Raw genomic sequence first — 17,215 nt, 5'->3', positions numbered from 1 at the left:
AGGCTACCCAGCCCCGGAAAGGAAACTCTTCCCCCACTCTTCACCAGCTGCAGCTACGACTATTACAGCCTCTCCCTGTGCCCAGGCCAGGCAGTGCCACACAGAGCCCACCCTAAATCATTGGGGGGGGGGGGAGGAGGAAGAGGAAGGACCAGGTAGAAAGAGTCCCCCTTCTGGGCTGCAGCCAGGCTGGGTAGCCTCGTACAGAGACCCCCTCCCATCTTCTCCAAGCTCCTCCCCGCACCACCCAGGGGTGGGGAGGGGTGGCGCTGCGCAGGGTGCCCAGCCCCAACCCCAGCCCCAGCAGGGTGCTCTGTTCAGTGCTGGGGGGGAACTCTTTCCCCTCCCCCTCTGCTGGGGGGGGTTCTCTGTAGATGCTGCCCGACCCCAGAGGGGGACACTTCCCCCCCACCACCCATGGGGGAGGGGGGCTCTGTCCAGTGCTGGGGAGGAAGGACTCTTCCCCCTCCTCCTCCTATTCCCCCCACCACCACGGGGCGAGGAAGGCTCTTGCAGTGCTCCTGGGCCCGGCCCAGCTGGGGCATGAGAAGTGGCTTTAACAGAGCTGCAGCTGCCAGGGGTGGCTCCAGTCCCATAGCCTGACCCAGTCTAGCCTCGCTCAGCTGCAGTTAAGGTAGGGCTGGGCTGAGCCGTGGGGGCAGGGCCACCCCTGGCCGGTACAGCTCAGTGATGGGGAAGCCAGCGCAGCCAGGCAGCGTCTTTCCCTGTCAGCGAGCGCAGGCTGGTGTGTGCAGCCAGTGGCTGGCTCTCAGTGGCTTATATGGGCCCACTCGGAAGCAACACGGGGTCTCATAGGGCCTCAGAAAGGGCCGGCCCCACCAAGCAGCTGCCTTAGCCAAGGATGAGCAGGTTCAGGCCAAGCCAGCCCCCAGGGCCAGGGCCACCCTGGCAGCTGCTGTGCCCCAGCTGGGCCAGGCTAGGGAGCACTGCAAGAGCCTCCCCTCCCAGTGGTGGCAGGGGGCAAGGGGGTAGGAGGAGGAGGGGGAAGAGTTCCCCCTCCCCAGCACTGAACACAGCCCCTCCCCAGCAGGGGGAGGGGGGAAGTGTCCCCCTCTAGGGCCCGGGCCAGGCAACCTCCACAGAGCCCCCCTCCCCACCCCCCAGCAGCAAGGGTGAGGGAAGAGGGAGGAGAAGGGGGAAGATGAGCCCCACTTCAAGCCCCACAGAGGACAGCAGGGTTGGGGGGAAGAGTCCCTATCTGGGGCCGGGCAGCATTGCATGGAGCCCTCCCTCCCCACCCCTCAATGGTGGGGCAGGAGAAGAGTCTTCCTCCTAGCCAAGCAGCCTTGCAGTGCCTCCCTCTCCACCCCACAGCAGTGGTGGGGGGAGGAGGCAGGGGAAAAGCCTCCCAGTACCAAACAGAGCCCCCCACCCAACCCCATATCAGTGGGGGGGAGGGAGGAGGGGGAAGAGTTCCCCCTCTGGGGCCAGGCAGCCCTGTGTGTGGGGATTGTTCCCAGCTGTCAGGGAGCTGCTGGGGCAAGGAGAGCTCTCCCCTCCTCCTCCTCCGCACCCTCCAAACCCTGCAGGCCATGGTGCCGGTTTAAACCCCTCCTCAGTCTAACTCAGGCCTACTGGGGCCTGCCCCTGCCCCTCCTCAGCTCAGCTTGCCTGCTGAAAGGGAGGGCTGCTTTAGCGCCCCCAAGCTTCTGGCCTGAGGCACTGCAGGTATATGCCGAATGTCTTGTCACAACCCAAGGGTGTGATTTTGTGTGTGCGCGCTTCGGCACTGCTAAATTATTTCCCGCCATTCGGAGCTTTCTTTGCAGGGTGCATTTCTGAGCTGCAGAAAGGAGATGCACGTTGCAAGGAGTTCCCGCCATTTGTATTCAAATTTGTGCCCCACTACTGGTCAGTTCTAAATTATTCCTACGTGGCGGCTAGTGATTGGCTTGCTAGGCGTATAAGAGGCTTGAGTGGTTTCTGCCCAAGTGGGTGGACTCCACGAACATCAGGAGGAGGAGACTTCACGTCTCGTGAAGATCTCTAAGTGCTGCAGAGCCTATTAGACCCAGCGTAAATATCAAGAAGGCTACAGGGGTCTGATCAACCTCTCGCCTCTCCCCGTCACTGCCTAATCCCTCGACCTACCCTTCCCTGCGCGCAAAGTTCCACGGAGCCTAGCAAACTTCATGTGAGTGAGTGAATCCAGAGCTCTGTCCGAGTCCTTAAACTGGGACTTGAGCAAAGTTTTCCTGGAAGTTTTCCAGCCTGCACCGCGACCATCTACGGTGTAAGTAAACAATCTTAAATCAACCATTAAGCGTCCGTGCCTAATTCTAGCATGCCGCCTGCCTTCCCCGACCTAGCATGTCCGGGCTGCTGGCCACAGCCCGCCGCGTGAAAAAAGGACCTCGGACCGCTCCTGGCCCGCACATGGCGACGAGGATGGGATCAGGGGAAAGCACGTTGGAGCTAGAATTAGTTAAGAACTGCCCTTGGCGCAGTGGAAAACGCCAAGTAGAAAACCTTATGGAACTGGAGGCGCATATCGCTTACCACCAGGCAGGCGGAACGGGTGGGAGATTTATCAGTGGACGCCTTTCGCTGAAGGGAGAAGACGGAGCCCCAAAAGAGAGGGAAGTGTATTTGCACCCCGCGGCATTCGGGTGTATAATGAGCGATGAGCGGGTCCTGTTCAGGCCCCTCGACACTGTGTCCCTCGCCAGAGTCAACCCGGCGGGCGAAGTAAACCCGACTCTCACCTGGGAGTGTGCCCGATGCCTAAGATGTGCTCGGGAGAGTGAAGAACCGGTGCCGATCAACCGGTTCGCCCCCTTTATGCTGGCGTCTAGATTAAGGGGTCGCGAGCTTCCATCCGAGCTCCTCGAAGATCTGGAGACGGAGGAACATGCCGCGGATGAGAGGGTGACCCCACGATATGACAAGGGGGGAGTGTTAACTGCAATTTTTCGTACTGTAACTGATCTAATGCACAAGAATTTAAGTTTGAAAGCCCAGCTGCGTATGGCCGTTCAAGCGGTCAAAGAAGCGGCTGCGAAAGAGAATCCTGAAACGCCATGACAAGATGGCGCCGAGCAAGAGGGAGACCGCGTGGAAGAACCGGAAGAGAAGGGTGAAGCTTCGGAGGAACCCGCGAGAGTTCGGTCAGCAACTCCGCCCACCGACGCAGCGTCGTTTCTGGCGATCCCGCCCACCGACACAGCGTCGCTTCCGGTGACCACACCTTCATGCCAATGGAAGGGAGAATCGAGCGGAGGAGTGCATCCGCCCCTCCTGCCTGAAGTAATAACAGCAGCAATGACTCCCACAGCAGTAGTTCAGCCTGTAACAACAATTAACCGAGTTGCTACTGCCTACTATGCTCACACCAGAACTGAACTACAGGATTGATGCAGAGAATCAAGAATCCAACCTGAAGAAACTCTAGCTGTATGGTTGGGACATCTGGTTGTGGAGCTTAGATCCGACCTGCTGAACCAGGAAGAAGCAAGCTTCTTGGTCAGACAAGCTTCATGGAGTAGAGGACATGTCACTGACATCGACATGGTAGCGGTCAACGTTCACTGGCCTATTCCACTGCCAGCGCTTGTTGCAGGACTGATCGGCCAGAAAGCCCACGTATGGCATGACGGATGGCCAGAACATACCGGCGCAGAGCAACTCATGCTAGCAATCATCGGAGTTTCGTACTGTGCCTGGAACCCCAGAGCATGCGCGCTGGGACTGACATCACTCCAGCGAATAAGACCATGGCCTCATCGTCATCTACGAGACCCTGGAACCGTTCCAGTGACCATTCACAGCATAGATAGTTGTCTTGAGGTTTATGGGCGAAAGAACATCGTCATCCTCCGGATTCTGCTTAACCCAATGGTTAACCAGCCTGTGAGTAACCTCCTTCGTCAGTTGTCTCGACTGCGTATCCTAACGGAGCCAAGATTATCTGGTGATCAGGAACGTCGACACCCGACCGAGATTCAAGGCACAAGACACCGTGAATCCGATCTTCCATCATTGCCACAGAGAACACCAGAGGAGCGATACATGTTTGGATTTCTCCTACAGCGTTCTGGACTCAATAAGCGGCAACTTCGGATTTTAGGGGACGCAGGCCAATGGCAACTGGCCTATGAGTTAGGTTTCCGTTATCTAGAAGAACTAGACAATGGCTCCTCAACGATTTCATCTAGTTGAGTGTACAAGAGAGGGTAGTTATGTTCTAGAAATGATAATGTAGTTCCATAGAAATTTTGTGAATATTTTGCTATACGTTAACTTATTTTTTGAGAGTTTTTGTTTACAGACCCGGAATTCAGAGTGCGTGAAGAGAAGCCCCAAGAATTCAGAGTGCGTGGTGAAGAGAAGCCCCATAGGAAGAAGTGAGGGCCTGACGCGCGACTTCGCCATGATGCCAACTGAAGCCCTGATCGTGCAGTTTTTTTGTTATGAATCTGATTATGTGTATATGTATTTGTGTTGGTTATTATTTGGTTCGATCCCTTGAGGATGAACTTATGTTGCTGGATTTTGTGTTTACCCGTTTTGTTCGACGACCCGTGATAAGAGCTCTTGATTACTCGAGTGACGAGCGTGCAGCATAATTCAGCTGTGCCTTCAGCAAGGGGGGATGTCACAACCCAAGGGTGTAATTTTTTGTTTGTGTGTGCTTCGGCACTGCTAACTTATTTCCCGCCATTCAGAGCTTTCTTTGCAGGGTGCATTTCTGAGCTGCAGAAAGGAGATGCACGTTGCAAGGAGTTCCTGCCATTTGTATTCAAATTTGTGCCCCACTATTGGTCAGTTCTAAATTATTCCTACGTGGCGGCTAGCGATTGGCTTGCTAGTCGTATAAGAGGCTTGAGTGGTTTCTGCCCAAGTTGGAGGACTCCATGAACATCAGGAGGAGGAGACTTCACGTCTCGTGAAGATCTCTAAGCACTGCGGAGCCTATTGGACCCAGCGCGAATATCAAGAAGGATACAGGGGTCTGATCAACCTCTCACCTCTCCCCGTCGCCGCCTGATCCCTCGACGTACCCTTCCCTGAGCGCAAAGTTCCACAGAGCCTAGCAAACTTCATGAGAGTGAATCCAGAGCTCTGTCCGAGTCCTTAAACTGGGACTTAAGCGAAGTTTTCCAGCCTGCACCGCGACCATCTACGGTGTAAGTAAACAATCTTAAATCAACCATTAAGCGTCCGTGCCTAATTCTAGCGTGCCGCCTGCCTTCCCCGACCTGGCGTGTCCGGGCTGCTGGCCACAGCCCGCCGCGCGAAAAAAAGGGCCTCGGACTGCTCCTGGCCCGCACATGTCTATCCATTAGCAAACCAGTTCACTCTCTGCAGCAGTGGCAACACATAGGGAATGCATCCCCTCACAGCCAGTGTTCCCCACTTGAACAATGGGCAGGGGGACTAGCAAGAGCACTGGTGCCCCCCTTGAGAGTGCTGGCAAGGGAGTGGGGACACCAGGAGAAGTGATCCCCGCAGTCCCCCTGTGGCCAATCGCACCAACCGGGGATGGTGTTCCCCTGCACTGGCAATTCCAGGTCGGCGCAACTGACTGTGGGGGAACCCAACTCCCCATTTGCTGACTGGCCACTTGGGGGGCAAGTGCCCCCCCTGACTCAGGAGGCACCAGTCGCCCACGGTATGCAGGTTAAACTAACCTGTAAAGATTGAACCAGTTCAGGCTCTGGCTTTTTGAATGTCTGTCCCTAGCCTGAGGCTGTGTCCAGACATACAGGGGCATGCACTCACAGCAGCACAAATTGTCACAGTGCATGCCCCTGCAAATGAGCTTCATTGCAGGACAAATTATGCCGCAATGGGCAAACTGCCCTTGCCCAGCTCCTCCCAGGTCTTCAGTCAGGGAGAGCCAGAGGCTGGGGACAACACTGGTGTTGGCCCCGGCTGTCTTACCCGGTGGCCTGGAGCAGCAAGGGCACAGGTTGGGCACAGGTGTTGCTGTGTATGGTCCAGCCTCCATGTGTGCCAGCACACAATTGTTACACCTGCGTTGCACCGCTTTTTGTGCTTTTGCTACCACAATACCCTGGTAGAAAATTTTAACCCTGCACTGCAGATCTGCAGTACATGGTACATTTTAACATTCCCCATATGCAGTTTGTGGAAACAGAGAGATGTGTGGCACTACAAACCACACGCTTTTGCATGTCTCAACATGGCCTGAGAGTGCCAATTTTAAAAGCATATATATTGCAAATAAATTAAAAAGCAAAACCAGTAAGTCAGCAAAGCATTTTAGCCAAAATTATCTAGACAAGGTCATATTCTGATTTTCTCTCTCATTAACATTAGATAATACAGTATAACCTCATAAATCCGGGTATCAAAAATCCAGAATTATTGAAAATCCAGCACTTTTTAAAACTGCACTACATTGGGGAGTAGCGGCAGCCAATCTAGAAGCAGCGGAGGGGGAAGTTTTCACGTGGTGGCTAGTGCCGCCATCCACCACCCCACGCTGCTGATCTGTGTGCAACCACTGCTCTGGGACCAGCCACCACTACCCCCTTGCCCCCCTGCTCCGGGATTGGCTGCTGCTCCAATTTCAAAAATCTACAATTTTCACATTTTTCACAGGTGCTTGGTCCCAAGCACACCAGATTTATGAGGTAATACCGTATTTAAATAAAACCTTAAATTTTAATTCTTGGGGCAAATACAAAAAACGATATCTCTGAACTTGTTAGCATCATAATATTATATGCGTTTGTTACATGAAGAAAAAATTAATGTGACAACTGCTAAATATGTGAAGCAGTTGCCACCTAGACAACAATGACAGATCTCAGGGAAAAAAGCAACACTTGTACATTTTACAAATGCTTTGGTTGAGAATAGGTGATGAGCTTTACTGATCTTCCTATTTTGGCTTTTATGGCAACAGAAAAAAAAAAAAGTATTTTGGTTGGAGAAAAATGTAGGAAGACTCCGATGAAAATTATTCCAAGCGTATATCTGTTTTTCTCATTAATGTTTCTCATTTCAGTGTTAGCAAATAAAGACTAACTGCCTCACAGCCATCTGATAAGTGAGTTAAGCATAATGTGCATAGCAAATGTGAAGCATGAAAGCTACCTCAAAACTATTTGGAAACCAGGATTCAACTGTTATTGTAGAAACTGTAAAAAGAAACCCAGAATGTTTACAAGCTGGTATTATTCAGAACTGTCCCATATTATGCTTTCTTAAAATATATAAAAGATGCATGTGATGGAAGAATTACAAATTCAATAATAATAATAATAATAATAAACCCAATGGAGTATACGTTTCTCTCAGTCTGTGATGGACCTTCCATTCATGCTACCAGAAGTTCCATACGCAGATGCAGAGCAGATGGGGGGGGGGGGGGGGGGGACAGGGGGGGAAGGGGGCTACTTTTGATTTACAACATTGAGTGAATGATTAGGCAAATTCTAATTACAGCCATATCAAACAATACCACTCACATGGAAAACAGAAGCAGTCTCTTCATTGACTTCAGTAGTTGCAGTCAGGATTCCACATTTGGAGCAAATACTATGATTCACTTGTTAAGTGAGCCAATGTTTTAACCATTGTTAAAACAGACATATGGCTCCCCATCACAAATGTAAACCTCATGAGAAAAAGATCTACACTCATAGTATTTGGGGATAAGTTGCCCTGCCGCTCCGGAACAAGGGTAATTCTACTAATGATACTGATTCCAACAGGGGTATATTACGGGATTTTTCAAAAGCCCTCTATGGAGTCCTAACTCTGTTCCCCTTTCAGTCAATGGGATTTTTTACTATTGATTTCAACTGGAGCAGAATTTTGCTAAAGTGGGCCCTTTTGAATATTCCTGCCACCCAGATGGTGTTTGTGGTTGTACAGCTACTGGTGCCAGATTAGGAAGGAGATAAAAGCAAGCCAATGCACCCTCACACTAGTTGCAACACCTACTGGGGCAGGCTGTTATGTCTGCAGGTCCAACAGATCCTTCATGGGTCCTATGTTTGTAAAAGCTATGTGAAGACTCGCACCTTTCCCTGCAAGAAAGCCACTTTCTCTGGATTGGATATTTTATGTGGATCCCAGAACATAACAACTGCTAATACAGACAATCCCTGACATGGAGGGGTACTCTGATTGCAAGCAAGCAACCTCTTCCAATTGGCCTTGTTCTAATGGATTATTAAAATCTCTTTTGGAGAAAGAGAAGGGAGCAACTGTGGTAGACCTTCCTTTGAATGGAAACATGACTATCGTTCTTCATTTAAAATTCCTTTGACTGAATTTCCAGTGTTTGGCAATATTTTATTCTTAAAATGCACCAAAAATAATAAATGTGCATATCAACTAGACATATCAGCATGAGCTACACATATGTCTGTCATAATCAATACAGGAGAAAGAAAAAATAACAACAAGAAAGGAAGAAGAGAAAGAAAGGAAGAAAAAAAAAAAAAGAGGGATAGAAGAGGAAGAGAGCAGTGTGCAAAGAGTAATAATTAGTTACCAAAGCATTCTAAGACATCTTTCTAAATTGTACCAAACTTGTCAAAGCAGTTACATCTGCAAAACATGTCCCACTCCATAGATGCCTACTGTGCCATGACATCATATTAGGTTTTGACCTTCAGGAATGTCCTCCTTTACCAACTGTGGGGCACTAAAATGGCCCCACAGTATGCCAACCTTTTTATGAGCCACCTGGAAGAAGACTTCCTCAAGAGCTGCACCATCAAACCCTTGCTATACTTAAGATACATCGATGACATCTTCATCATTTGGAGTGAGAACCTGCAATCTCTGATTGAGTTCCATCAGAAATTCAACAGTCACCATCCCTCCATCCGACTTTCTTTAGAATACTCCAGCACCAACATCTCCTTTTTAGACACAATGATCAGTATCCAGAAGGGTTAAATATAGACCACAGTATACAAGAAACCCACAGACCAACATACATATCTGCACAGAACCAGCAATCACCCTAAACACACCAAAAAAGCTGTGATATACAGCCAAGCCCTCAGATACCACCGCATTTGTACTGAAGAGAACACCCAGGATTGCCACCTCACCAATCTTAAAAAGGCTTTCACCCAGCAAGGACACTCCTCCAGAGAGGTAGATCACACGTTTGAAAGAGCCACCTGGATACCATGTGAAGAACTGCTGCAGTACAGAAGAAAACCTCCCACAAATCGCACACCGCTGGTTATGAGGTATCACCCCTCCCTTGAACCTGTACAGAAAATCCTCCAAAAATTGCAACCCATACTAGACAGAGACTCTATGCTTAAAAAGATCTTCCCAGAGCCACCCATCCTAGCCTTCAAACAAGCATTGAACCTCGCCAACCTCATCACCAGAAGCAAACTTCCTCAAGCCCAGAACACACCAAAAGAATCCAGACCGTGCCAAGGACAAGAAATGCAAAACCTGCCAACACATCTCCACCACCTCCACTATTACTACACCCCACAACAGAGTCATCAGCATCCCTGGATCTTACAGCTGCACCTCCAGAAATGTAATATACCTCATCCAATGCACCAAATGCCCTGATGGAAAATATGTAGGAGAGACCAAACAACAACTGCGCACCAGAATGAATGCACACTGTGCATTTCAAAGACAGAAATACCCAATTACCGGTGGGGGCACATTTCTCACAGGAGGGCCATTCTCTCTCCAATATCTCAGTCCTGATCCTCAAGGGAAACTTACACAACACTTCCCAGAGACGAGCCTATGAGCTCCATTTTATCAACCTCCTGGATACTAGAGATCATGAACTAAACAGACATTGGATTTTTGATACATTATAATTTGCCTGGCAACTGACTCCCCAGCCCAGCCCCTGGCTTGTTTACTTTTCATTCCATCCAGGAAGAGCACACACCAAACTTCCTTAGCCTGATGAAGGGTTTTTGAACCTGAAAGCTTGCTTAATAACTTTTCTCCAACTATTTGGGTTGGTCTAATAAAAGATATCAAATTCACCCAAGGAAACTTGTCTCCTTTACCAATGCATTAACATCATCCTGCACATTAATAGTAAGATCCTCTGTAAGAGTGCAATCTGGAAGGTTTCAATTTGGACTTCTTGGGTATATATCCAAGAATGCACATACTTGCCAGAGATTTTAGTGCTGTACTGAAAACCATATTAACTCTGGTTGTAAGTCATCCCCCCCCCCCCCCAATTGAAAATAAGGGACGATCAAAATATATGGTTAAGCGTTGCCTGTGATGTATTGCATCTCTAATTTGTACCAAAGGCAGAGTATAATTAAATTTTTAAGTTTAGAGGAAACCCGGTAAAGATTTAAAAAATTGATCTTTTGTTGTACAAGATGTAGTCTAAAAATCAGCTGAAGATGTTTGAATATTCTGCATTGCTGATTTCCACTGGGATTCTGTCATCTGACTATGTAGGTTTCATTCCACTTGAGTTTTAACTAGTCCATATCAAGTCTGTTATGTGACATATAGTCATAGAATGATGGTGCAGAACAGGGGAGAGAAGCAGATTTCAATACAAAAAAAATAGTATAATCTTGAACATTTGCTACTCCTAAGCCTGAGGTCCAAACTGATATTCCAGTACTTCATGCAACTGCATATACTGTTATTTGACTGTTTTCAGAAGGTTGAATGGGTCACATATTTCAGGGAAGGATTTTTTTTAAATACAATATCCCAATAGAAGGTGTTCTGCATTTATATGTACAATCTATGCACCCTCTCAACATCATTTTGAGATCCATACTTCAAAAAGGGACTGTCCCAAATAAAGGCTTTAAAATGTAGTCAAGAAAGAAATAGAAAGTTTGCCAAATTTTTACAAACTTGTTAGGGATTAGAGAATTAGAAAGAGAGAAATATATTGAGCCTAAAACAGTTGATAATGGAAGGGGGAAATGTGCATTCCTTCTCAATTTCCACCCATACAGGAGAATTATCAGTCATATCAGTCATCCAGCATATAGCCTTTCTTACTAAGAAGGCATTGTGACATTGTCAGAGGTTTGGAAGATGAGTGCCATGCATTTCAATTGGTAATTACATCTTTTTTAAAGGAAGCTGTGCCTTTTTATCTGCTCACCACAGAAACCTGCTAAACATTTAGTTGTGGATTACAACTGGCAGGTTATGTATCAGACAAATTAGGCAAGGTAATACATTTATTTTCCAAATATTAACACATCCCCTCCCCAAAGATATTGCTAGACTGCCCTGCTTAAGATCCTCTAATATAACACTAAGAATCTTCTGAAAGCTTTGGGACAATAATATAATATTCTTAAATATCTTAATACCCAAATAAATTGTGTGTCCTGATTGCTATTGAAACTGCCATTTTCTAAATATATCCTTTGCAGTATAATAGTTTAATATAAGTAACTCAAATTTAGCTCAATTAATAGAACTGATCTCTCAGGCAGTGACAGAAATATTAGTGTATCATCTCCAAAGAATGGGGTCTTGGCCTCTCTCTTAGCCTAATGCCTTTTTTATCATCCTTACTCCTTATAGCTACAGCCACTGGCTCCAATGTCAAAGCAAATAGAAGAGGAGATAAGGGACAACCTTGTCAAGTCCCCCTTTGCAAGGGAAATGTATCAGATACCATATTATTGGTCACAATACTAAGTGGAATTTATATATAATAACTCTATCCAACTTAGGAATTCTTTACCAAATCCCTTCTTTTATAAAACACAAAAAAGTTGTTTGGCAATCATTTTAACGCAAACTAGCAATGGAACTCAACTAAAATGAAAAGCCAATTCCTACATGCCCAAACACTTCAGTATGAATCGATATTACAAATGCGTATGTGCAGCTTCCCTAAATGCATCTGCCTTCCAAGAGCAGCAGATGATACACAAACACCACATGCTGTAGGGAATCCTGCATCTTTCACTGCCTGCAGAACCCTATTGGATTAAGCTCTCAAGCAAAGCAGATGATTTCAGTACCTTGCTTTAGAACACAACAGATCACACACACACACACTTTTTTGGGAGGTTGGAGAGGATACTGTAGGTTTCCATAATACTTGAAGTTTCCTTATAGATTAGAAAATCTATGGAATCATCATGAAGTGCAGGACTGGGAACTAAATCTAACCACACAGGGTGAAATTCCCATGGACTTCAAAAGTTACAGTTTCACCCAAGAAGTTTAAAGAAGAATTTAAGAAGCATATTCATAAACTAAAGTACTGTCTAGATAAACTGTTTATATGGCCAATGGAAACATTTTCTTTGGGAGGCAGAGGGATTTATTCACACGATTCCTACTTTTGTTGATTCAGTTCCTGAGACCAAATCTCAATGCTTCAAATTTAAATAAATAAATAAATAAATAGTCATCCCAATATTTGATGCCCTATTATTCATCAAACTGGACAAAAGCAAAACAGAAGTACACTGTGTAATAGCTGGAGAAATAACATCCTGCCAAAACTGTTCATTTGTTAATGATACATTACATTTTTTAAAGACCCATTGCTGGGACAGCTGAATTAAAAGATTAGACAGCCTAGTTATCTATTGAATTGCCTCTCCTCCCAACTGACACTGCCAAAAAACATTTAGGCAGTTGCAGTAAGATATCCTGCAGAGAACAAATCTAGAGGAAAGGCTCATTATAACTTCACTGTGTGCAAACTATGTGCTGTTTGTAAATGAACCATCTTGCTTATTGCCTCTCTTCACTTGACCTCCTTCAGTGTTTTGAGAAATTCTTAGAAAGAAGATTAACAGGGATAAATCTTCAGTAGTGCCACTGCTGGATTTTAATTCCAATAGCATAATGCCTGTTTTTCCAGTGACCCAAAATGGAAAAAAAAATGATGGTTACTCAATCCTTGAACAATCTAATTAGGAGAAATCAAAAGGTTTTCATGACTACTATATAAATGAGTCACAGTAAACTGTTAAAGCCTGTTCCATTTAAAGCTTGTTTAAATAGATGGATAAACTAATTAAACAACTATGCATTTGTGTTGACTTTATCAGGGTATTATGGGACATAAAGTTAGACTTTTCCCCTCTGGGAATCAGCAGATCTCAAAAGTCCCAAAATCCACTGAAATCCAAGGTAGGTTGTAGCTTCCTGCTTCTCCACTCCCCCCTTCCATACTCAATTCAGTGAGCTTCGGCATCAGGATAAGTGAAATGGCAGGTCTCTACCTACCTAACATTTAATGAATACCTCAGCAGGAAAAAAAAAAAAAAAAAATCACAGCACACTGTAATCTCTGCTCAAGAGTACAACACAGAGACAGTAACAGCTCAAGACTGAATTGTGCTGCTGGCACTTCATGGGAAACCTAGCACAAGTGCTTGCTCTCTATTGTTTCAAACAAGTATAATAAGATCTATGAATGTTACAAGCATCGCATTCACAAAGAGATGTTATAACTACATATGTCAAAGAAACAATTACGTTTGCTGGCCAGGAGCAAGTAAACTTTGGCTCTTACTCTTGAAGTCACATTAGCAGCCCAAAAAATGAATTAGTGGGTACTTAAGAAATCCTGGCAGGAAGACAAGGCTCAAATACAGGAAACAATTTGCTATGTTGAACATGGACTTATATTACTGTCCCAGTGATGTCTTCGCAACTTTAACTGTGGAAACACTACACTGACTACATTATTTAACTGAGAAAATACTTATAGCATGGAAATTGGCAGTACAAGTTTCTGCCCTGCACATTTGCCTAACCATGGCTTGGAAAGAGAAAGTACAAGGGTAGATGCAGAGTGTGATAGACACAGAATGCTTGAAGACCTTTCAAAAGGTGAACATTTCAAAAGGACAGCTGCTAGCACATTTTAATTGTTATGTCTGAACAAGTGAGAAGGATTCAAATGCAGTAAATGCACTCCAATTTTCACATTCCTTCATCCAGGATTAGAGTTGGAGTAGGCTTACTGCATTTGAATCCTTTTCAAATTGTTCACACAACAATGAGAATGTACTAGCAGCTGCCCTTTTGAAACAATCCCCCTTTGAAAGGGCTCTAAGCATTCCTGTGTGTGCATATGCACATATCCACCCACCCCCCACCATTTCACAGGAACAGTCTTCAATGCAGTTGCACCAGCGTGAAGCTACTAGTGTAGACAGAGCTCAGGCAAGTTTATAACCAACTCATGAAAATGTGGTCAAAGCAAGTTGCTGGGAGGTCAGGGTGTGACCTTTGATGTTCTCGGTAGCTCTCAGGATTAAGTTTAGGATGTCATACTGTAACCAAATAAGGAAGATATAAATAAAAGGTCCTGACCCTCCGTTATCATTAATGATTACTTTTAGCAAAACTAGGTCTTGATTCATGGCTAAATTCTAAACCTAACATCTTCAGTCTACTGGGCCATGTACAGACATCCAAAAACTCGAGACTGAATTGATTCAATCTCTGCAGGTTAGTCTAACCTGTGTAGATTGAACTGATTTGCAAGTGAACAAACATTCACTGGGGGGCGCTAGAGTGAGCCCTCCTTTCTCTTCCTCAGCAGCCGCAAGGCTGGAGGGAAGCTGACCTGGAGGTGTGGCCAGGCCCTGGCTTGCCATTAACTTTGATTGCGGAGAGGTTTAAACTGTGGCCCTGGCCTGCAAGGACCCTACGAGGGGTGGGCCCTTGGCTCGGGCTGTAGGGCACAGGCAGCGGCTGGCCAAGCAGTGGGCTGCCCAGGCTGGCTTGGAGGCACTGGCGGGTCTGGAGCCTGGCAGCCACCTGCCACAGGGCTCGCAGCCCCCACCACACCCGTCCTGCGCAGCACCCACTGGCTGCAGCAACACCACAGACTGTGTGCTGGCCAGGGCAGCGGGTTTCTTCTGCCTCCCTCACCTCCAGTTGCCACCATGCAGCTCTGGATGGGCAGGTGAAAGCTTTAACCCAGCAACTTCTGCCTAGTACACGGAGCTCTGGCTCCAGCTCTGGCTGCTCCCCTCCCTTCCCCCCCGCAGGGGCTGGCCATTGTGTTGGGTGGGCAGAGCTTTAGGCACTGGGCAGAAGCTGAGAGGCTAAAGCTTCCACCTGCCCACTCAGAGCTGTGCGACAGGGCAGGAGCTGCATCTGGAGATGAGGGGAACAGACCAGCCCTGCTGAGCCCAGCCAGCATGCAGCTTCCCCTCACCTCCAGCGGCTACTCCCCCTCTCTTCATCTGCTGCCCCTGCTGCACTGCTCTGAGTGGTGGCTTGCTTCAACCCAGAGCTTGGAGCTCTGGTTCCAGCTCTGACTGCCTTCCTCTGCCCACCCTGCAGGGGGAGTGGATGGAAAGCAGATAGAGCTGGATCTCCATGCTCTGAGCAGAAGCAGCTGTGCTAAAGCTACCCTACACTCTTGCTGCCAGGAGCAATGTAGCAGGGGCAAGAGTGGGAGTGGGACCCCAGTGGTAGCTGCTGGAGGCAAGGGGGAGCTGTGTGCTGGCTGGGCCTGGCAGGGCTGTTCTGCTCCCCTCACCTCCAGCTGTGGCTTCTGCCTCTGCCCTGCAGCACAGCGCTGCTCCAGGTGAGTGGAAGCTTTAGTGTCTAGAGCTCTGGCTCTAGCTCCAGCTGCCTTCTACCTGCCCAGCATCATGAGCAGCCCCTGGGGAGGGGAAGGGGTGGAAAAGAGCCAGAGCTACATGCACTGGGCATAAGCTGCAGAGCTAAAGCTTCCACCCACCCACCAAGAGCTGTGCAGCAGCAGTAGCTGGAGGGGAGGGAGGCAAAAGAGTATCACCGGCCCCAGCCAGCTGACAGCCAGCGGGTGCTGCACAGGATAGGGGCATGGCAGGGGCCGCAAACCCCCGTGGCAGGCAGCTGCCAGACTTTGGGCCTGCCAGCACCTCAGCTGGCCTGCTGCTCAACCAGCCACCGCACATATCCACCAGTCTGAGCCAAGGGCCCAGCTTCCATGGCTGGCCCCTGTGTGTCCACCCTCAGTAGTGCCTGTGGGCTGGCCCAAGTCAGCCCTGGAGCCCCAGCCCTGCAGGCGAGGTAGGCTGATGGCAGTGCCATGGTAGCCGGCTCTGGCCATGCCCCCGTCCTTGCCACTGGAGTGGGGAGGGGGGCAAATGCCTGATGGGCTGTTACACCCTGGTCAGGCAGACCTCAGCTGTGGTCCCCTGGTGGGAGAGGTGAGGAATAAATCCCTTTCCTGCTCCCTTCACTTCAGAGGGCCATGCCAGCTGGCATCTAGCCATGCTCCCACCCCCTGCTAAAGAGCCCAGGGGCAGAGCCAGCCCTGCTCTCTGAAGCCGACAGCAAAGCCCAGCCTAGGGTTGCAGAACATGCTAGGATGCTGGGTGACTCTGGTTTAACTTAAACCAGAAAGGGGTCTGGGACAGAAGTTCCATAAACTGGTTTGACCCAAATCAGTTAAGTCTGATGCTACATTCAACTAGTTTTTCTTAAATCAGTTCTGGCCATTTTGAAACTGGTTTATGTGCACTGCTATGTTCTATTACAGGCTTAAAACCAGTTTATGATCACTTAAACCAGTTTATGCGTAACTTCTGTCCCTAGCCCTGAAGTCTTCGTTGCAGTCTTGCTTAGCTAAAATAGAATCTTTTGGGAAGGAAATGAAGACTATTTGGTACTGGCATATGTTGTTAAGGCTTCTCCTAAATGAAGTTACTGCTAGTGTAAAGTGCTATCCAATAGTTATAATGTGGTTAGCAAAATGGCCTATATATCAGGAACATGATTAATCAAAAAATTCCTAGCAGAAAAAAGAAACAGACTTTACACTATCAAAATCTGTTAATTGGATTTTCAGACTTATGTGTTCTTTTCGCTATCTATACTGCTTTGGATTACAAAGAAAATTTGTCAAAAGTTATGATTAGCCAGTATCTTTCTTCACACTGTAAGTCATAATAGCAAGACAGTACACACTTCTGCACAATGGGGCAAAACTATTAAATAAGCAATTTATCCCCAGTCTGTACCTGCTTCCACATATTTTCACAAATAAAGAAGAAAGGTAACAGAGAAACTTTTGCCAGAGCAAATATATGCACAGATAGTGATACTGTTACACAATATTTAGTTTTTATTACTAGTGTAGTCAGGAATAAATTCTGCACTTCTTCTTCATCCCCCAAGAAGTACTGAACATTGGCTTCAGGTTCTCAACCTTTACCACTTATTCGTGGCTAAATAATGAGACAGCAAGATTTGGCCTGCATTAAAAATTCAGATATCGTAACTGTCTTGGGTTTTTTTT

At 47.3% G+C, this 17,215-nt stretch overlaps 1 protein-coding gene across 7 annotated transcripts in view; it reads right to left on the bottom strand.

Moving 5' to 3' along the window:
* Positions 1-17,215, bottom strand: part of TIAM2 (TIAM Rac1 associated GEF 2) — a 273,941-nt gene that overhangs the window by 118,584 nt on the left and 138,142 nt on the right. The window contains exon 1 of one of the 7 annotated variants that reach the window (XM_059714254.1): positions 4,989-5,056. The exons of the other annotated variants lie outside the window; for them this stretch is intronic. The gene's annotated coding sequence lies outside the window, so the exon portion shown is untranslated. Of the gene's footprint in view, positions 1-4,988; positions 5,057-17,215 lie in introns of those variants that run through there. 7 annotated transcript variants of the gene reach the window in all.

This window comes from Alligator mississippiensis, chromosome 1 (assembly GCF_030867095.1).
Source record: "Alligator mississippiensis isolate rAllMis1 chromosome 1, rAllMis1, whole genome shotgun sequence".
Lineage (NCBI taxonomy): Eukaryota > Metazoa > Chordata > Crocodylia > Alligatoridae > Alligator > Alligator mississippiensis.
The sequence above is the reverse complement of the archived record's forward strand: the minus strand, read 5'-3'. Positions and strand labels throughout refer to the sequence as shown.